Here is a 23,408-nt window from a genome sequence, read left to right on the forward strand (position 1 = left end):
TTTTGTAAATCATCCACATGTTTAAAAGAGAGTTTAAAAATTTGAAATCTTTCCTTATTTGTTGATTAAAAGGTGGATTTTAAATTTTAAGAAAACTTTCCTTTTTAAACATGTTCATGATTTAAAAGAGAGTTTAAAAATTAAATATTCTCTTTTATAAGTTTCTACAAAAGATTAAGAAAAGATTTGATATCTTTCCTTATTTGTAGATTGAAAGAGATTTTAATTTTTAGAGATAACTTTCTTTTTATCCACATGTTTAAAAGAAATATTTTAATTTATAAAATTTCCTTTTTATTAACCAATCATGAAGGGAAAATTATTAGAGACATTTTTTATAAATTTCCGGAAGCAAATAAGGAAGTTTTAATTTGTGTTTAAAATTTTATTTGCTTGGAGATTTTATTAGTGGCCGACCATTGTAAATTGAATAGAGAAAATTGTTTTAATTAAATAAATTTTCCTTTTCAATGGCAAAAGAATTAAGGAAGTTTTTATTAAATGTTCCTTATTTGACAAGACCAAGGATTATAAAAGAGGGGGTAGAGGAGGCTTCATTGTGAACATCTCTATTCTATTTTCCCTCTCTTTTCTCCTTGGGTGTGGTCGGCCCCTTCTTTCCTCTCCTCTCCTTTGTGTGGCTGAAACCTTCTCATGGTGGAGATAGCTTTGGTGGCCGGATCTAAGAAGGAGAAGAAGGAGAGAAAAGAGGCCTCTTTTCTAGTATCCCTTGGAGCATTGGTGGTGGTTGAATCTCTTCATCCTTGGAGGTGCTCTTGTTGTGGCCGAACCTTGCAAGGAGGAGAAGAAGGTGCTTTGGTGGTTTCTCATCTCGGAAGATCGTTGCTCACACAACGTCCGAGGTTAGAGGAGGAATACGGTAGAAGATCAAGAGGTCTTTCTAAAAGGTATAACTAGTATTTTTCCTTTCCGCATCATACTAGTTATTTTTGGAAATAATACCAAATATAAGAGGCGTACGATTCTAGTATTTCGAATTTGTTTTCGATATTGTGTTCTTTGTTTTTTCTTTTCCTTGTGATTTGATTGTTCTTTTCGGTTGACCTAAAGTTATTTAAGGAAATTAAATATTAGTTTTCCTTAAAAGTCTTTGTCTAGTCGGTGGTGGTTGCTCCCATATCCAAGAAGGCCATGTGCCTCGCCACGTTAGTACTGGAAGCCAATTTTGGAAATTAATATTTAATAGAATTAACAACCTAGGTGATTTGGATCGAAAGTGTTAAGTTAGGCAGGAGATCCAAGTCAAAACCTAAAAGAACAAATAGATTAAACTTTGGATCAAACGTGTTAAGTTCCGCAGGCGATCCAAGTTTAATTTAAAAGAATGCATGGTAGTTAGGAAAAGGTTCAGACCTTTGTACAAAATTTTTGTACAGTGGAACCATTGGGTTTTCCGAGTAGCAACCAACAGCTATAAGCAAGCACACTACTGCACCTAGTAACTCACAGGTTAGCTTTTTCTTGGGCGGGTTATCAGTAAACAAACAAGTGACAGAAAAAAGGAAAAAGAAACAAAGACTGAAGCTCAACCAGATTTGCATTTATTTAATGAAGTACATAGAACACTTCTCAAAATTTCATTTTCCCATTGGAGTCATCTAAGTAATCAGAGGTCCTTTTCGGTACCAGTGGCCGATCTACACCTCGAGCAAAGGTGTTCCACAAGACTTGCCTGCCCGAGTAATATCGCGCCTGAACCAGCTCTGCCTTGGTGAATTGAATAATGCGACGCTGCTCAACAATAGTGTCATCTTTGAGTCGGTTCTCTTTTTGAAGGAGGGCTACGAAAGCGGTGTGTTTCTCTTTTAGATAAAGCAAGAATTAGGCCTGGCTCTCCAGATCTGCATAAGCTTTCTGCTTCAACGCTACTTCAGCCTGGGCCCGAGACTTCGCGGCTAACTAAAGTTTCTCAATGTCTTGACGGAGAGAAGATTGAAGATCTCGATCATGCTTCATCTCGGCTAAAGCAGTATCCTTTTGGGCAAGCAGTTGAGTTAGATGAGCTAAATGTTGGCATAGGGAAGACACCTCATCAGACTCAGAGGTAGATGCCATGGTCAGAAGAAGTCAGTAAGAAAAGTACACTGGTGTGGGAGGACTTAGCCCTTTTTAAAGAGGGAGATGTGAAAAGTCAGCTTCGAAAGGTTGGTGAGGTCCTTCTCCCGAGGTGGATTGGGTGATTAAACAGGTTACGTATCCGAGGATCTGGGGAAAGGAGCAGCATTTAAGGACGTCATGATGGAACAAGTAAACTAGAGCATGAGTCTAGTCAGTCGGACTTGAGCCTCCTTCGACTAGACTTGGAGGGAGGCTTGTGATATGGTGCATAACAGTGGGGGCTGATAAGGTTGGGCAGTCAGAAGTCAAGAGGACATAACAGTCAGAAGTTAAGGGGATGTGACAGTTAGAAGTCAATGGGACATAACAGTCAAAAGTCAAGGGGGCATGACAGTCAAAAGTCAAGGGGTGGGACAATCAACAGGTATGGATAGAGGAAGTAAGACCGGGTGACGATGTCAGCAAGCTGATTCCCGGTCGGATTCTCACAGATCGGAACTCCAGACCTGAGACACCTGGGTAGATAGTCGGGGTGATACCTGACCTAGATTTGATGGGTTGGGCTCTCACGGTCTGGTTGTACTTAGGCCTAGTGCTCTCAGTAAGCTAAACTCTCGGTCAGCTAACTCCCGATCAGCTCTTGGACAATCTCTCCACGGCTCCCGTCCCCCCAAAGTTTAGGCAAGACGTTATACCTAACTGATCATCCCGTGCTGCCCTATTCATGCCCAGTCGGGACAGAAGGCGCTACGTGGCAACAAGGTCAGGGAATCGTAACCGCCTGTCAGAGAATAACTGCTAAGTGTCAGAGAATATTCCAACGGTCTACAGTCACTTGCGAATGGACCCTTCCTTTAGTCTACAGGAGGATGTCACGTGTCCTCCATCACCCGACAAGTCCTGACACCCGATATTCTCTAACATTAGTCAGACTCCAGAAGGCATGCACTGTCTTATAAAAAGGGAGGTCCTCTCCCTCACGCAGGTACGCTCTCTCACACATTCACACTTGTCTTCTACTTTCTTTCTCCTTCGTACGCCGTTCTTCTAGGGAAAAAGTACCTGACTTGAGTGTCGGAGGGCTTGCTCCGGGGACTTTTTCCCTAATTTCTGGCCTCTAACGCCCATGTGCTTGTCTGAGCGTGTGTAGAGCTCAGGTACCATCGACTCAGTCATCGTCGTCCATCAGCGCCACGTGGGAGTCTATTTTCGGAAGCGCCTACGAGAAAGGTGTCTCAGTCGCCCCTCCATCAACATTAGCAACAGCTCACCCGGCCTTCATCTGACTCATATTCCAGATAGGATCACTCTCGATGCTCATCTCCGATGAACTTTCATTGTCTTCAGATAGGTATTCAGCTATAAGAGTTATTCTAATAATTTCCTCGGTCTCAGATTCTTCTGACGACGATTTGGTGTTCGTCGAAGAGTTGGATTCAGCTTCTTTTAGTTCTTCGTAGAGCTTCAAGAACTTTTCCCAAAGTTCTTTTGCACTCTTGTATTTACCAATTCTGTCGAGATCCTGAGCAAGCAAAATGCTCAGAAGGTGGAACTCAGCCTTACCATTTGCTATACAATCATTACGTTGCTTCTCAGCCCATCGATGTTCCTCAAGTTCTTTTCCTTCTTCACTTTTAGGCATATTAAAACCGTAATTAATTGTTAGTAAAATATTGAAATCAGTTTTAAAATATACCTCCATTCGACGTCTCTAAAACGCGAACTCCCCCTCGAATACTAGTGGGTAGATGCTAGCTCCGACCATTTCTTGTGCTTCAATTGGCGGTTAGTCCTTCTGAAGTGACTTGGCTCTGATACCACTTGTTAGTCCATTGTGGGCGACTAGAGGGGGTGAATAGCCTGAAATAAAAAATAAATACCTTTCTCGAACTTTATAGCTTAATTAACATAAACACTTGCATAAAAATAGTAAGCTAATTAAAAAGAAAAAGAGGCACAGAGATTTTACTTAGTTTATAATCAGAAGATTGCTAATCTAAGACGTTGAAAGCTCACTAAAGTCTCATTCAGGCAGAGAAGCCTCTTACAGCAATCAAAGTACACAATTACAAAGTTAAACTTAAATAGAATTATTTTTAAGTGTTATATTTAGTTTCTTGGATCAGAGTTGTATTTATAGCCCTGATAGGGGCGCCTGAAAGGGTTCCAAGCACCTGGATGTGGATACAATTTTATCCAGGTCATAATGGATCGTAACATGTTGAGTTTTGATAAACTTTTTGATCCGGGTGCTCGGACGGTGTCGATATGGCCCCCACTAGGCGAGGCACCCCGGGGGCGCCTAGGTGATCCGACGCCTAGACCGAAGTCAACTTCCTTGTTGACTTTTTGGTTCGGGCTCTTGCTCCAGCTCCGCTCGCTTGGGTGATTTCGACCATCTGAAATATGACTCACCTGAACCAATTTTTCGGCATTCTCAAGTCATCTTTCACTCTGGTTTCTCGTCCTTCGGAACCGGCGCCACACATTTCCTTCTCGTCCACTAGCGTACTCTTCCACAACACCTCGTCCCTCGGACGCACCGAGCCCGTCGATTCTCTCCTGTGTCATCCTTCTCACTAGTTGCGTCTTTCGCTAGACTTTCTATGCTCCTAAGTTCCTACACACTTAGACACATGGTATCAAAACATAACATGACCTAACTTGACTTGGTTGATCGCATCAAAACTATCATGGGGTACTTACAGTTTACTCCTCAAAGACTTCTCATTACCTAGGATTACCTTCCCCTAGGGTTGTATAGTTTCACTCACTAGAACTTCCATTGTTTGACTTCACTCACCAGGACTTCCACCATTTAGCTTCACTGACTAGAATCTAGCTTCACTCACTCGGACTTCTATTGCATAACTTCACTTACTAGAACTTTAGCTTTATAACTAGTTACTTGGACTTGACTGATTTTCTTAACATATACAAAAGCCTCATTAACAATATGTCGATTGTTCAACTCTAGTTTTTTTTATCCTTATATTTTATTACTGATATTCAAATGTTCTACCTTTTGAAAATAATGTGGAGAATGACATGATCATAGAATAAATTATGTTATGAAACATCATAATCTTTTACTAGATTTGAACAATAATACTAAGAGATTATTTTTTTTCTTATAATTATAATAGCATTAAGTCTGCTCTATTTATTTTTCTTCTGAATTAACATGAACCTCTTTAATTGTTATTTGCAAGATATTTATCTCTTCTTGCAAAAGACTAAGGATAATGAAATGATTTAAAACAAGAAGACATACCAAGAATAATGAATGGATTTGAAGCAAGAGCATATACCAAGGATAATGAAAGGATAATGTTGTATACAAGATGTGTTATTGTTGTGTGAAAGAAAAGGAAACTATCAACTTGAGATCTATTGTTGTTTGTTTATTGTAACTTGATATTTGGTATGTTAAAAACTAATCTTGTTCTTTTATTTGAGAAATATTTTATCTTAATCTATGTTGGTATTGAATTTTTATTGTAAATTGATATTTGAAAAACTATAGTACTTTTGTAAAATGGTCTTGGTTTTGACATATTAATGAACTCATTTGTGGTGTCGATCAATGAGCATGATTGTCATGACATTAATAATGAGGTTTTGATATCATTTCTCATGCTTGAATTGAGTTAAAAAAATCACTGCTCTCAATATAATATATCACATTGTTGTTTGAGAGAGTGAATATATTCAGGAGCATTAAACAAGTACATAGGTATTTGTTTGAAATCATTTTGAGTTCTCTAAGTCTATCAACCACTTTTGGATGAAATTAACTAATGGACCTTCACTATTTAAAAATAAAAATTTTGATATCTTCTAAAAAAATGAAAGTCCAATGAACTCGTTTATGGTATTAGTCAAGGAATATGATCGTTGTGACTTTTATAATGCGCTTTTGATATCATTTATCATATTTGAATCAAATTGAAAAAAATCGCTGCTCTCAATATAGTGTATCACTATGGTGTTTGACGTCATGAGTGTATTAAAGAGACTGAGTCGACCATATATAAGTTTGTTTAGAGTGATTTGGACATCTCTAGATCCATCAGCCACTTTTGGGACGAAACCAACCCATGGACCTAGAGAATTCTAAAAATCATAAATTTAATTTTATCTAACATAGAGGAATCCTATGAACTCATTTGTGATGTCGGATAGTGAGTATTATCATCTTATCATTTATAATGAGGCTTCGATATCATTTCTCAAAGGGAGAACAAGTTTTAAAAAAAATCTGATTTGATACAGTATATTACGATGATGTTTAACGGCATGAGTGTAATAAGGAGACTAAGCCAAGCACATAGGATTTTTTTTGGACTGAATCAGACATCTCTAAATTCATCAACCACTTTTATCCCAAAAGTAGCTAATGGTTGCTAGTTTGTAGAACACTATGTTGTTGGTCTTTAGAAGATCAATAACAACTTGTTGCTCATTTAGTGATCTTTGATTTGATATATTATGTGTCTCATAAGTCAACCCGAATCAAAAGTTATATTTTTTCAAAGTTATAATTTATAGTTATAGCAACTATGATTTCATAAAAAAAAGATAAATCCATTACCTTAAAGGGCCTCTTAGTGTCGGCCCTACGAATATAAAGGGAGGTAAATACAGGTACACAGATGTTAGGCGTATGATGGGGTAAACCACATGTCATCAGTTCTTGAAAATTGACTCCTGATCATAACGCTAGAGATGCTATGCACACACCATCTGAGTTGCACCCTGGGGGAAGCAGGTACAATTTCATAGCTGCTACAACGTGCTACTGATCTTCAAAATACCGATAGCAACGTGTTGCTAGTCTTCAGAGGATCAACAATAACATGTTGCTGGTCTTTGAAGGATCAACAACAACGTGTTGCTGGTGTTCAGAAGATCAACAACAATGAACAACGTGAATGTTAAACTGTAAATTTTGAGAGGTCATACTATTGATTTGGGTTGAACCGTGAAACACATAATATATTAAATCAAAGTTCATTCAAAGATCTTTGATTTGATATATTGTGTGTCCCGTGGATCAACCTGAGTTAAAAGTTATAGTCTCTTAAAATTTACCCAGCATACACATTGTAGCAGTTATAAAATTGTAGCTACTACAACTATAAGTTCAACTTTAAGAGATCATAACTTTTGATTTGGATTGAACTAGGGATGCATAATATATTGAATTGAATATCTTTGAAGGAGCTTTAATTTGATATATTATGTGTTTTATAGTTCAACTTCAATCAAAAGTTATGATCTCTCAAAGTTTATAGTTCAACACGTTGTTGCTCATCTTTATTGTCGATCTTCTTAAGACCAACAATACATTGTTGTTGATCTTCAGAAGATTAGCAACACGCTGTTGTTGGTCTTCGAAGATCAACAACACGTAACAGCTATAAAATCATAGTTGCTACAACTATAAATTATAACTTTGATAGGTCATAACTTTTGATTTGGGTTGAACTATGGGATGTATAATATATTAAATTGATGATATCTTAACAAATTTTAAATTGATATATTGTGTATTTCATTGTTCAACCCAAATTAAAAGTTATCACCTCTCAAAGTTTACGATTCAATACGCTGTTGTTGGTTTTTGTTGCTGATCTTCTAAAGACTAGCAATACACTGTTGCAGATCTTTTCATTGTTGTTGGTCTTCAAAGATCAGCAATACGTTATAGTTGCTATGAAATTATAGCTGCTATAACTATAAGTTATAATTTTAAGATGTCATAACTTTTGATTTGGATTGAACTATAGGATAGATAATATATTAAATCAAAGATCTCTGAATGAGTTTTGATTTGATATATTATGCATTTTATAGTTCAATCCGAATTAAAAGTTATGACCTCTCAATGTTTACGGTTCAATACATTATTGCTAGTCTTTATTGTTGATCTTCTAAAGACCAACAAATGTTATTGTTGATCTTCTAAAGATCAGCAACACGTTGTTGCTAATCCTCTAAGATTAGCAACACGTTGTTGTTGGCCTTCAAAGATCAGCGATATGTTGTAGCATTTACGAAATTGTAGCTACTATAACTATAAGTTATAATTTTGAGAGGTCATAATTGTTAGTACCCGTGGTATTTTTGATGTAGTCAACCAAGTTAAGTTAGGTCATGTGTATTTTATCCTTGTTTCTAAGTGTGTAGGAGCTTAGAAACACAAGAAGTCGAGGGGAAGATGCAGCTAGCGAGAAGGATGGCATGGGAAGGGAGCCGACGTGCTCGGTGCATCCGAGGGACGAGGTGTTACGGAAAAATACACCGTTGGATGAGAAGGACGTGCACGACGTTCGAGGATGAGAAGCCAAGGAGGAAGCCTGTTCCAGGAGAAAATCAGACAATGGGTCCGGGTGAGCCCAATTTTGGATGGACGAAATCACCCAAACGAACGGAGCAGCAGAAGAGCAAAACGGAGCTGCTGGAGGCGCTCTCGCGCTTTTTTGGTGGAAGGCGCCTTCAAACTATTGAAGGCGCCTTCAAGTCTTCATGAAAGACGCCTTCAATTACTTGAAGGTACCTTAGACTGGGCAAAAAGTAGTCGTTAGCGAGGATAAAGTCTTATCCTCACTTGCCTTACTGGAGACACCTTCCAGCCTCGGATAGAATTTTCTAAGGGCTATAAAAAGACCCCTGGGGCTAGGAAATCAACAACAACTCCAGTATTCATTTTCTATCACATTTTTGAGCGTTCAACAAGTGTAATAAGCTTCTCCGCCTACATGAAGGAGATATTTTCAGTGCTCTTTTCTGTCTTGGATTAACAACCACCTACGTTGTAACCAAGTAACTCCTTAGTGTCTTTAATTTATTAGTTGTTTAATTTCCTTTTTATAAAGTGTGCTACTAATATGAGTTGGAAGAACGAGAAAGGTTCACATTATTTTTAACAGATAATTCACCCCCTCTTGCCGGCCGCATGGGTCCTATCAAGTGATATCAAAGTCAAGTTCGCCTCAAAAGGACTAACCGCCGACTGAAGCACCAAGACGATGGCCAGACCGACCATCTGCCCGTCGAAGTTCGAGGGAGAATTCACGTTATGGAAGAAACACATAGAGGTATTTTTAAAACTGATTTTAAAATTATTTTGATAATTAAATATAATTTTATAGTTCCCAAAGACCAACAAGGAAAAGAAAAGGAAGAATTCCAATGGACCAAGAAGGAGCAAGCAGACTTAATAGTGAATAGACAAGCTGAGTTCCACCTATTCGGTGTACTTCCACCTCATTAAGTTAATCAGATCGGAGATTATGATTTAACAAAGGAACTTTTTCCTCAAACTATACTAAGGAACTTCCGAAACAAAACTTGCGAGACAGAACCTGCTCCGAAACCAACTGATGAACCTTTGGAAGAAAGAAAGCGAAACAGTTGCACATTTGCACTCGAGGATGAAAGAACTCATCATCGGACTCATGAATCTCAGAGAAAAGGTAACAAACCGAGATTCATTAAGGTACACTTTAAATGCATTTCCTAGAACTCTTGAGTGGATCTCCATAGTCAACTCACTTTATATATCTAAAGACCTAGAAGTTAGTTCATTAGAAAATATTTTTTCCACCTTTGAACTTCACAAATCTAGATGTGTAGAGTTGAAAAATGGGCCTAGTCAGAACATTGCCCTGAAGGCAAGAACGAACAATCCAGACTCTGAAGCGTCAATTGATGAGGATGAAGCAGCCCTAATGGTGAGAAAATTTAGTAAATTCATTAAATCTAATAAATTTAATAAGAAGCAAGCAAAAAAGCACTTTTGGAGCAAAAGAAAGGTCTGATGCTATAACTACCAAGGAGAAGGGCATATCAAAGATGACTGCCCAGAACTAAAGAAAAATAAGGAGGACAAGGGAAAAAGACCAACAAGATCGAAGCACAAGAGTCTAAAGGCCTCATGGGATGAATCATCGTCCTCCGAGTCTGAAATTGAAGCCTACGCCGGACTAGCCCCGATGGCAGATCACCAGAGGGACATTGAAAGTTTCTTAGAAATAAGCATCGACGAAGGGGAAGATCCTCTGAAGAAAGCAGTGATGAAGGGGGAGCATCAGAACACAAGGTAAGTGAGGTACATGCACTATCTCCCAAGCAATATTTTGAGTTTATCAAAATACTTTTTAAAAATATGTGTAAACTAGAAAAAGAATTTTGATTTGAAAAGACAATTAGCTAATGCATGCCCACTAGACTTGTTTGATAATATGAAATTAGAAAATAAAAAATTAAAAACACAAATAGAGAAATTGAAAGATAACCATGCATTCTCTAACTCCTATCAGAAAATAATATTTAGAAATTATTGTAAAATCTGTTGGTGCAATCGACCTCCAAGGTTTTAATGTCAGACAAATATGTTTAAGCATGTTTAAGTATGGAGCTTGATCTAGGGAAGTCCTAGTTGTAGGCTAGGCAAGGGAAGTCCTAGTTGGAGGCTATGCAAGAGAAATCTCGGTAGATTGTGGAAGCCAGGTGGATAGGTTTGGAGGACCTGATCCTTGGGTAGCCGAATACTGAGGCAAGGAAAATCTCGGTATATCGTGGAAGCTAGGAGGATAGGTCTAGAGGATCTGATCCCTGGGTAGCCGAATACTGAGTCTTGGTGAGTGAAGTTAGGTGGAGAAAATCCTAGGGAGTGGTAACCTTAGGTAACGAGAAGTCTTGGAGGAGTGAACTCCAAGCAAGGTTGATTGCGCGATCGACCGGACCAGCGGATCTCAGTAAATCTAGGTTTAGGTTTACCATTGTATTCTGTATTATTATTGTTGTTGGCTAATATAGTATTGCAAGAAAGGTCTCTTAGTGGATCATGCGATCAGACACTGAGCACGCAAAGTCCAAACAGGTCTGGAGGACCAATGTTTGGTAGGTAAGTTGAGGTATGCAACTGGAGGAGCGACAGTGAGGTCGTGTTCCTGAAAGGAACAACCTTAGGTCGCTGATCCAACTGAAAAAATCGGGAAGGTTTCAAAGTTGAGATCAAGACAGTTCTACTGCCTTTTATATTACTCATGCATTATAATATTATTACTGTGCTAGCATCTGTTTTGCAGGATTCTTTTTGTCTAACACTGTGTTTTAGGTCCGGCTGGATCGGTCGACTGAACCGGAGGATCGGTTGATCGAACAAGAAGAGATCAAAGCAGTGTTCAGAACAGACCGAGTCCGATCAAGCCATGATCGGTCGACCGAACAGTAAGATTGGTCGACCGAACCTGATGACTCAGCACAGACAGCAACGATCAGGACAGGAGGAGACTATACTGATCAGTCGACCGAACCAGATGATCGGTCGACCGAACGATCAATATTAAATGCACAATAAATGCAAATCTCGGCGAATCTTGACGAACAGGGAAGGAGCATGTTCGATTGACCGAACAAAGGGATCGATCGATCGAACCCTTAATGGACAGTTAATGCCAAAGATCGAATCAACAATCGAATCTTAGCCAGGAAGGAAGGGAGTTGGTTCGGTCGTCCGAACACAGGGATCAGTCGACCGAACATCGACGATCTTATAAATTGAAGATTGAGGTCTAAGGCTGACAATGCAATTTGTTGTTGTTCAATTCTGTGCTAGTGCTGCTCATGTAACTGCTCTACAATTCCTCTACACACAAACAATTGCCAACCAAGCTTCAACTCTTACACACAGTCGATATACTTTATTATTTTTGTATTGCACTTAATCTTATATAAGATAGTAGGTTGTTACTATCTTATATCATTGTATTTTGTACACATTACTTCTTTCCGAGGTTTTCACGAAGAAGAATCTTAGTGGATTGCTCATCGGTACGGTCAAGGACCGCGGACCTTCGAGTAGGAGTCGACCTAGACTCCGAACGAAGTAAACAAACTTGTCTATTTACTTTCCGCTGTGCATGACTCTGATTTCAAAGGAAAAGAGAAGTTTTTAAAAAGAGTGCGATATTCCCCCCCCCCCCCCCCCCTCTACAACACCCATTCGATCTATCAAAATCAACTAGTACATTAGAAATCACCAAGAAAAAATTAGAAAAATCCCCAGAAGTTATGTACCAGCCAAATTTTTAGTAAATCCAGTAGATAGGAACATATACTGGATTCCAAGATCATGCTTAGATTAAATTGATATTTTTTTATCTAGAAGTCTCAGAAAGAAAATTAAATATTAATTTTCTTTAAAAGGCTTTGTCTAAAAGTGATTGTTGTTCCAATACCTAAGAAGGTCTAGTGCCTCACCATAGCCTGGAAGCTAATTATTGAAATTAATATTTAACTGTCTAATTGTTAAGACGGTTAATGGTTATAAATTTTTTTAAGATACCTCTAGATAAGTGTTTCATATTTTTTGATGTGATCAAAGGGGGAGATAAGTATAAGTTAAGGGGGAGTAAGAACATTTTTACTATTGTTCAAATTTTTTAATTTTTGTTAACTTGGTTAATTCTCTATATTGCAAGATTTTTTTTTGCAACTTATTATTATTCTGTTAGATCCTAACTTTAACTTGGATTGATGCACATCAAAAAGGGAGAGATTGTTAGTACCCTGTGGTAGTTTTGATGTGGTCAACCAAGTTAAGTTAGGTCCTGTGTATTTGATCCTTGTATCTAAGTGTGAAGGAGCTTAGGAACATAAGAAGTCGAGTGGAAGATGCAGCTAGCGAGAAGGATGTCACAGGAAGGGAGTCGACGAGCTCGATGCATCCGAGGGACGAGGTGCTGTGGAAGAGTACACCAGTGGATGAGAAGGACGTGCGTGATGCTCGAGGGCGGAGAAGCTAGGGAGGAAGCCTGCTCGAGGAGAAAACTGGAAGATGGGTCCGGATGAGCCCAATTCTGGATAGACGAAATTACCCAAGCAAACGGAGTTGTTAGAGGCGCCTCCAACACTACTAGAGGTGCCCTCACGCCTTTCTGGTGGAAGGCGCCATCAAACTATTGAAGGCGCCTTCAAGCCTTCATGGAAGACTCCTTCAATCACTTGAAGGTGCCTTAGACAAGGTAAAAAGTGACCATTAGCAAGAATAAAGTCTTATCCTCCCTTGCCTCGCTGGAGGCACCTTCCAGCTTGTTGGAGGCAGCTTCCAACTTCGGATAGAATTTTCCAGGGGCTATAAAAAGACCCCTAGAGCTAGGAAATCAACAACAACTCTAGTATTCATTTCCAAGCATATTTCTAAGTGTTTAACAAGTGTAATAGGCTTCTCCACCTACACAAAGGAGTTCTTTTCAGTTATCTTTTCTGTCTTGGATTAAGAATCACCTAGGTTGTAACCAAGTAACTCCTTAGTGTTAATTTATTAGTTATTTAATTTCCTTTTTATAAAGTGTGCTTGTCACGCCCCGAGGAGTCCCAACCAGAGGAAAATCCGACAGCATCTCCCCTATACCAGTGATAATCTAAATTATTTCTACATCCACAGATATACATCAGCCACACTCAACTGGAATATATACACAATCACACAATTTATATTCAGTCCACTTGGATGTAACGATAAAAATACAACCACGCAGTTATATATATATATCTAACAGCCAACTCGGCTGTACTAAAAGAAGAACACCCCGGAAAATACAACAGAAAATCATTACAAACCAAATGAATGACTGCTAGCCAACTAGACTTACACAACACAACAAACAATACAAAACACCACATCACAACACTCCGGAACCAAAACCAAAATTCTACATTGCTAAGTAAACCAAAACATAGACCAATTAAAGTACAAATGAAAATCAAAAACAGGTCTTCGGATGTGACGTGGGAACCGACAGACAGGATACTCCAAGCGACTCCACAAATCTACCTACTACCTGAAAAAGAAATAGCTCAACGGTGTGAGTTCAAAGAACTCAGCAGATATCAAGTTAACATGCCTACTAAGATATAACTAACAGAAATAATAATGGAGTACAATCTTCTGATCAATAATAAGAAATGTAAACTGAAAAGATAGCAAAAGAAGAACTGTACTCACCAGGACCTCCTATCCAGATGTAAGGGTCATCAGACCAGATATATAATATCTCCTGTATGCATGTCAATCATATGCAACTACCAAAATGCAACAAACAAAGTGCATCAATCACAAACCATAAATGCAATCAATGCATATGATGCAAAAATGACATGTGTCACCCCTGACGCCAGTCAGCCATCTAACACGCGATGGTGAGACCGAGTGGGTAGAGTTATGACAACTGTGCACTCTGCCATCACTGCTCCTGAGTGACCGAGTGGACAAGATGCTGTCGGAGTACACCTATCCTCCTACCCCAAACAGAGTGGGGGAGCTCAATGCTCTCATCTCCCTAAGTCAGTCCCGAAGAGGGATCCCTGCCCTCTACACGCTGCAGTCATTGCTGCCCATGAGTGGACCAGCGGAGCCCTGACAGAGCAAACTACAACACACACCCTGCCTGAAATACCACTAACCCATGAGTGGTTGTGTCTGCGCAGGTCATGTAACTGGAGATGTGCTCAACAATAATGGAGCCAACAATCGCACATCATGCAATCATGCAAGATGGTGCATGACACTAAGCATGTACATCTTAACCATAATGACCTCCACATAATATGTAGCAAATAGGAAAATAGATCATACCATGACCTAGGTATCATAGGTCTAAGTACACATGCCAGATAATAAAATCTAGAAAACTAGTCCTATACTCAGTGAAGCCTAGTATGTCACTTACTCGAGGAACTAAGGTACACATGACAATAATCAAGAGATATAAACATGGATACATAACAGGCAACTAACAGAACATGCTATAGGTATCAAATAGTGACATACCAAGGGCAAATCTAAGCATGATCATTGCTACTAGCTATAAATTACTATGCATATCAAAGTGACAATATCATAAAGGATAAGTCAAGAAATACCCGCCTCAAAAGAAGATCGTATCCAGAAATCCGATGTCGAGACGCTCGTCTCGAATCAAAGTCCTGTAATGACATGCATATAATTTTAGCTAATTCGAAGTACACCAATTAACAAAATGTAAATTCCTATTAAACCAGGAAACCCTAATCCATCGATCAATTACCCAATAATCAATCCATCCCTAAATGATCAATCTTTTACATAATGAATCAAACCAATCCAAACAAACTCACCTAACTTCGATCATGCTAATGCTAACCCACGATCGGAGAAGTTTGATGCTGGAAATTAGTGGTCGAAGTTGGATGACGCTGCTAGCCACCCAAATCGATTCCCCAAATCAGCCCTGTACCTAGACCTTTACTTTAGATCAATCAAGCTTAATTCAACAACCTTACCAACTCTAGATCAGAAGTAGCTGCTGGCTTGTGATGATGGTTCGTGAAGATTACCACGCCTAGCCAGTGAGTAGGTGACACTGTTTCGACCTAGTCCAAACAGCAATCGGAAGAAGATCACAACAAGGAAAACCAATCAATCACTCGGATCAACTTAGGCAACACACCTACCTCCCAAATCGCCAACAACCAGAGGGAAAGAGAGCAAGAATCGATGATGACTTACCTTTCTTGATCACCTCCCGATGGCATGGCTTGGTCTGATCCGACCAGTGAAGATGTGGATCTCACTGTGAGAAGTGCGAGGAGAGAAAAGAGGAGGTCGATCGGTTGGGAGACGACCCAAAATCTTGTTCCTCACCGTGCCCTAGCCACCAAGGAGTTGTCGTTCGGCCGTAGGCACCACCGGAGCAGAGACCCCTCGACCGAATACAGCTTGGATTTCCTCGACACCGTCGAGCTCTGACGATTTCCTCCTCAGGCGACACCGACGATCACCAAAGGTAGAATCTTTGTTCTGTCATCTTTGATTCGTCTGCGAAAGAGAGAACGAGAGGAAAGAAGAAGGAGGTCGGCACGGGTTCGGCGATGGGAAATCAAGGAGAAGGGATGAGAAGGAAGGGGAAGTCGACGTCTGGTGTGGGGCGACGCGCGGAGAAGAGGTGCGACGTCAGGCATAAATCGCATGGGAAGGAGAGGGGTTCGGGCAGAGGAGAAGAAAAGAAAAATAAGAAAAATTAAACCTAGGGTTTTAATTATATACCTAGGTTAATTTTCTCAATCAATTCCCAACTAAATTGGGACATCAAAATAGACTTCCTCGTAGCCAAATAATTGATCCCCTTAACCTACATCATACATCATACGAGCTCCAAAAAATTCCTTAAAAATTTTTAGAATTTTTTAAAAATTCCCTTAATGTTATTCGCCCATAAAACTTTATTATTATATTATTATTTGGTTACGGTATTTTATATTTTCCTCCACTAATAAAAATTTTATCCCTAAATTTTATTATTTACCATCAGCAAGTAATAGCAATAGCTAAACAGTATAAATGCTGAACAGAAACCTAACCCACATACCTCAAGTAAAAAGATGGGGGTATGGAGCTCAGGTAGTATCCTCGAGCTCCCAAGTAGCCTCCTCGTTAGAATGATACTGTCATCCGACTTTAACCAGCCGGATAGTCTGGTTCCACAGCTGACGCTCTCGGTGGTCCAAAATTCATACTAGAACTTCTTCGTAGGTAATGTCAGGTTGAATGAGAACTGATATATCTAAAAAAATATGTGTTGGTCAGATACATATATTCTCGGCATGGACATATGGAATACACCATGAATGCCTGCCAACGACGATGGCAGCGCCAGACGGTAAGCTACCGCTCCAATCCTCTCTAAGATCTGGAAAGGCCTAAAGTATCATGGAGCTAACTTACCTCGGAGGTCAAATCTCTTCACCCCTTTCATGGGTGAGACTCTCAAAACTACATGGTCGCCGGTAGAAAACTTCAGGGGTCTACGTCTCCGATTAGCATAGCTCTTCTAGCGGTCCTGCACCTCTGACATCCTCCGTCTAATAGTACAGACCAACTCTACCTCTTGCTGAGCTCTCTGAGGTCCTAGCAGTTGAGCCTCCCCAACCTCCTCCCAGAAGGTGAGTGTCCGACAAGGCTACCATACAACACTTCAAATGGTGTCATCTGGATAGCCGAATGATAGTTGTTGTTGTAGGCGGACTCTATTAATGGTAAGTGGTCCTCCCAGCTGCCTCCAAAATCCATAACGCAAGATCTCAGCAGATCTTCTAAAGTCTGGATGGTTCGTTCTGACTGTCCATCCGTCTGCGGATGGAATGATGTGCTGAATCGGAGTTGTGTGCCCAAGGCCTGCTGTAGACTTTGCCAGAATCGGGAGGTGAATCGTGGGTCTCTATCCGATATAATGCTCAAAGGAACACCATACAATCTGATGATCTCTCGACAATACAGCTCTTCCAATTGATCCAACGAATTGGTCTTCCGGATTGCTAAGAAATGCGCGGATTTGGTTAATCGGTCAACGACTACCCAAATCGCTTCATGGCCTCGTCGTGTCCTAGGAAATCCCACCACAAAATCCATAGTGATGTGCTCTCATTTCCACTCTGGAATCAGAATCCTCTGAAGTAATCCGGCAGGTCTCTGGTGCTCAGCCTTCACCCACTAACAGACTAGACATCTAGCTACAAACTCCGCGATGTCTTTCTTCATGTCGTTCCACCTATAGGAACGCTTCAAATCTCGATACATGTGTGTTCCGCCTGGGTGGATCGTAAATCGAGAGCGATGTGCCTCCTGAAGTAGTTCCTCCAAGACCGGGTGAGATTGAGGTACACATAACCCACCTCAGAAATAAATAATGCCCTCCTCATCTCGGGTGAACTCGGTCTGCTGCCCGGAAGCTATCTGGCTGCCAATGAACTGTAAGTGTTGATCACCAGCCTAGGCTTCTCGAATCCTTGTTTTGATCGATGACTGAGCAACCATGGTAATCAGAATACCCTGCTCTATCTGTCTCTGCTCCTAAAGGTCCAACTCGGAGAAACCCTAAATCAAGTCCGTGACTAAAGCTCGGTGGCAAGCTAAAGTCCCTCTGGATTTCCGGCTGAGTGCATCGACAACCACATTAGCTTTCCCCGGGTGGTAGCTAATAGTACAATCATAATTCTCCAGGAACTCCATCCATCTCCTCTGTCGTAGATTGAGTTTCTTCTGAGTGAAAAGATATTTGAGACTCTTATGATCAGTAAGAATCTCAAACGTAATACCATACAGATGATGCCGCCAAATCTTTAAAGCAAAAATAATAGCAGCCAACTCCAGATCATGTACTGGGTAATTCTTCTCATGCTCCTTTAACTGACGAGAAACATAAGAGACTACCTTGTCGTGTTGCATCAAAACAGCGTCCAAACCCTGTAGAGAAGCGTCGGTGTAGAGCACGAATCCATCCTCTCCGGAGGGCAAAATCAGTACTGGTGCCGACACTAATCTCCTCTTCCGCTCCTAGAAGCTGGTCTCGCAGGCTTCTGGCCATGTGAACTTCTCGCCCTTCCTGGTCAGGCGTGTTAATGGCATAGCAACGCGAGGAAAACCCTCAACGAACCTCCGGTAATAACTAGCTCGACAAAGGAAGTTGCGAGTCTCATGTATAAACTACGACAACTCCCAACTGGTAGCAACCTCTATCTTCTGTGGATCCATGGTATACCCCTACTGGTGACCATGTGTCTCAATCATCTCACAGAAGATAATCAAAATACGCACTACTGAATTTCGCATATAAATATTCCCGTCGAAACATCCTTAGAACTATGCGAAGATAGTGTACATGATACACCTCGGATCGGGAATAGATCACCACGCCGTCAATAAAGATAACGAATACTGATCCAATATCTTAGGGATACCCAAATCATCGAGTCCATAATAACATCTAGGGCACCATAAGCCTAAATGATAAAACCAAGAACTTATAATGTCCATACATCAGACATCCTCAACCATAAGATCCCCGACAATAAACACCAAGAAATAGATCATCAAATGTGAGAGCAACGCTCCATCACAAGAAAAAAAATATATGTGGGAGTAGGGGTGTCAATTCGGGTGGGTCGAGTCGGGTTGGGTCGGGTTGAGTTTTTTTTTTTAACCCAACCCGAACCCGACCCGAACCCGAGTTCAACCCAAAACACCTCAACCCGAACCCGAACCCGACCCATATAACCCGAAAATCCGATTCAAAATGACTTTTTTGGGCTATTTTCCCTATAATTTTTCACTTTTATCTCAATACTCCATCATTATCATACAAACATGATATTAATATACATAAAAACATCTAAATTTTTAAAATAAAATTTGATTTAACCCAAAAAAAATCCCAAAACCCTATATTTAAGTCAACCCGGGTCAACCCGAACCCGACCCGACCCAATCTGAAATTTTTTTACTCTCCAACCCTCCAACCCTCCAACCCGAACCAAACCCGAACCTGAAAATGTCCAACCCGAACCTGATTTTTTTCGGGTCGACTCGGGTTGGGTCGTCGGGTCGGGTTCATTTTTGACACCCCTATGTGGGAGCAACGCTCTACCACAAGCAATCCTCAATATGTGGGAGTAACACTCCACCACAAACCATCCATAATATTTGGGAGCAATGCTCCACCACAACAATCTATAATATGTGGGAGCTATGCTCCACCACAAACAATCCATAAGTGATCAAGACATCTAACTATCTAGCTAGAGAATGCACGAGATCGCTCTACCACAGGTCACTGTGGGCTGCCAAGGGTATAACAACCTAGTAAACATATCAAATCCATTGTCAATTCTCTCAACATCGTAATGGGTCACTCACTAGTAGGAGAATTAGTTGACAAGGTACACAGCCAAAGATATAATGGTAGACACTCAACATAAGTAGAATCATCATGATACTACCAATAATACACCCGACTCACGTACACACACAGCACGCACGTGAGCACAAACAACATAGATACGATCATCATGCTACCTCCAATAATGCATACCAAACACGTGTGCATATATCAGCGTGGGTATAATCGACAATACTCCTCCAATAATACTCACCTAACATATATACACATACGCCAAGAGTATAATCAACGTAATACTTCCAATAAATATAATAGACATGAGTGCACACACAGAACTGATATAATCAACAAGATATCTTGAATAATACACCAAATCACATGTACACATACCACGACACAGATTTAATCGATAAGATACCTCCAATAAAACACCCCGACACATATGCACATACCACAATATAGGTTCAATCGACAAGATAGCTCCAATAAAATAATCAAACACGTACACCTAACCACATAGGTATAATCCATAAGAAACCTACAATACATGTATACACACACTACCTGCAAATGGGCAGTCTATCGTAGGACTCCTACAACATATACCAATCATGTGTACACACAACATAGATATGCATAGTCAGCATATTAACCCAATCAACTAGACAAAACCCTATGCTACCTACTCTCATGGGTTAGTGGTATACCTAAAAAAAAATCAAGCATAAGTTTCAAGCGGGAAAACTAATAATCATAGACAATCCAAGGTATGACAGCCTAATCATCCTATAATAACCATACTCTAAGTTCAAACGAATAAATAGAGGCCAAGAAAGAAATACTCATCATGGTTCAACATTGCACGTCTATGTCGTACCACTACAGAGACTGTATCTAATGGTTCACTGAAACTCCTGACTAAGAGTCTACCTATCAAGAGTGTATTTCTAGAACTCTCATAGTCGCGACTATAAATATCCTCTGTCAAATGTCGACACAAGGTCGAACCCTCTCTGATCTGACATATAGACCTCAAGACCTTGGTAAATGATCATGTGATCAAGGCCTTAAGCTACTTGATAGAGACAATATTAGTTGAGTCATCTAGCCATTGTGTTGCAGTACTTCATACTACGGTTGCTCTACCTGAGGTTCAGTAACCTCTAAGGGTGAGCATTGCACACAAAACAGAGAAACACTATAACTAAATAGTTAGTCTAAATATCTGTCAATTGACACTCTGCCCCTTGTAAATCATCATATGATATTTTTCACTCAGAATAGTGGATCTCATAGGTGTTAATCAACTAATACCTTGGTAACGGTTATATCTCCTAAGTGTTAAGCAATTATCTATACATCTTCTTACATCAGTGGGGGTCACCTAGCCCAAATGTACCTTCTAAATTATCTAACCAGGTGCATACAGTCTAAGATTAAAGCCCTCATAGAATAGGATACATCGATCCTCTATAGACTGACCAAGCTGACAATGGCATACGACTAATTCAGTCTTTTCCACGTCGATATAAATCATGCACTCAAATGTGCTTACAATATCTAACTAAGCACGAGTAACTCAAAGATCAGCATCTCTATAAAATAGAGTAAGTAGATCCCCTGTTGATCGAACCAACCAAAAATTAGATCGATCATCTACTAACTAAATCTAACAAGAGTACATTAATCCTCCACAAGTAAGTAAGGTAAATCAATCCACAACTACCCAAGTTGACAAGTGTAAATCAGTCTTCTACTGACCGATCAAACAAGAGTAGATCAAGCATCTACTAACGAACTAACTAAGATAAATCGGTACTCTACTAGCCATGTCAACATAAATATGCAGGTACTATCCACTAAAAGCTAACAATAGTAGAGACTGATATGTGTCTCCAATTCCTAACCAACTAGTAGTAACAGAAGCTAAAATTACTGGTAGTATGATATGAAAAATCACCTGAGACTGTAATCCTTGATCTACAGCAGGGTCGGTCGTGATCAGTGGTTGACTCAACACATGTAATATATGCTACAACAACTAGACAAGTACTAATAAAGAGTGCTAATACATATCATAACTATCATAGTCAACAATGCATATACTAACAGAAATGTATGATAACAATATACTAGCATACCTCCTATAGCTTGGAGATGTCCTGCTGCTGCCTGGTCCCAAAATCTCAAAAAAGTCACATCAAGAAAATCAAAACACGAAATCCAAAATATAAGAAAGTAGGCATCGTAAACCTGTGGCTCTGATACCAAATAAATTGTCACGCCCCGAGGAGTCTCAGCCAGAGGAAAATCCGGCAGCATCTCCCCTGTACCAGTGACAATCTAAATCATTTCTACATCCACAGATATACATCAGCCATACTGGGCTGGAATATATACACAACCACGCAGTTTATATTCAGCCCACTCGATTGTAACGACAAAAATACAACCACGCAGTTATATATATATCTAACAACCCACTCGGCTGTACTAAAAGAAGAACACATCGGAAAATACAACAGAAAACCATTACAAACCAAATGAATGACTGCTAGCCGACTAGACTTACACAACACAACAAACAATACAAAACACCACATCACAACACTTCGGAACCAAAATCGAAATTCTACATTGCTAAGTAAACCAAAACATAGACCAATTAAAGTACAAATGAAAACTAGAAACAGGTCTTCGGATGTGATGTGGGAACAGACAGACAGGATACTCCAAGCGACTCCACAAATCTACCTGCTACCAAAAAAAGAAAGAGCTCAATGGTGTGAGTTCAAAGAACTCAACGGATATCTAGCTGACATGCCTAGTAAGATATAACTAACAGAAATAATCATGGAGTACAGTCTTCTGATCAATAATAAGAAATATAAACTGAAAAGATGACAGAAGAAGAACTGTACTCACCAGGACCTCCTATCCAGATGTAAGGGTCATCAGACCAGATATATAATATCTCCTGTATGCATGTCAATCATATGCAACTACCAAAATGCAACAAACAAAGTGCATCAATCGCAAACCATAAATGCAATCAATGCATATAATGCAAAAATGACATGTGTCACCCCTGACGCCAGTCAGCCATCTAACACGCGATGGTGAGACCGAGTGGGTAGGGTTATGACAACTGTGTACTCTGCCATCACTACTCCTGAGTGACCGATTGGACAAGATACTGTCGGAGTACACCTATCCTCCTACCCCAAACAGAGTGGGGGAGCTCAATGCTCTCATCTCCCTAAGTCAGTCCCGAAGAGAGATCCCTGCCCGCTACACGCTGCAGTCATCGCTGCCCATGAGTGGACCAGCGGAGCCCTGACAGAGCAAACTACAACACACACCCTGCCTGAAATACCACTAACCCATGAGTGGTTGTGTCTGCGCAGGTCATGTAACTGGCGATGTGCTCAACAATAATGGAGCCAATAATCGCACATCATGCAATCATGCAAGATGGTGCATGACACTAAGCATGTAAATCTTAACCATAATGATCTCCATATAATATGTAGCAAATAGGAAAATAGATCATACCATGACCTAGGTATCACAGGTCTAAGTACACATGCCAGATAATAAAAT

At 40.1% G+C, this 23,408-nt stretch overlaps 1 long non-coding RNA gene across 2 annotated transcripts; it reads right to left on the reverse strand.

Annotated features, from left to right (window-relative positions):
- Window positions 1-13,566: 13,566 nt before the first annotated feature.
- LOC122024926 lies at window positions 13,567-16,136 on the reverse strand. Of its 2 annotated transcripts, XR_006123537.1 has the most exons (4): window positions 15,641-16,136; window positions 15,250-15,504; window positions 15,016-15,078; window positions 13,567-13,934 (listed from the first exon to the last, which is right to left on the reverse strand). It is a non-coding gene; the product is annotated as an uncharacterized LOC122024926 (long non-coding RNA). The 2 variants fall into 2 exon arrangements; XR_006123536.1 differs by having other exon boundaries at window positions 13,567-15,078.
- Between the last annotated feature and the right edge of the window lie 7,272 nt (window positions 16,137-23,408).

This window comes from Zingiber officinale, chromosome 9B (genome assembly GCF_018446385.1).
Source record: "Zingiber officinale cultivar Zhangliang chromosome 9B, Zo_v1.1, whole genome shotgun sequence".
NCBI classification, from domain to species: Eukaryota; Viridiplantae; Streptophyta; class Magnoliopsida; order Zingiberales; family Zingiberaceae; genus Zingiber; species Zingiber officinale.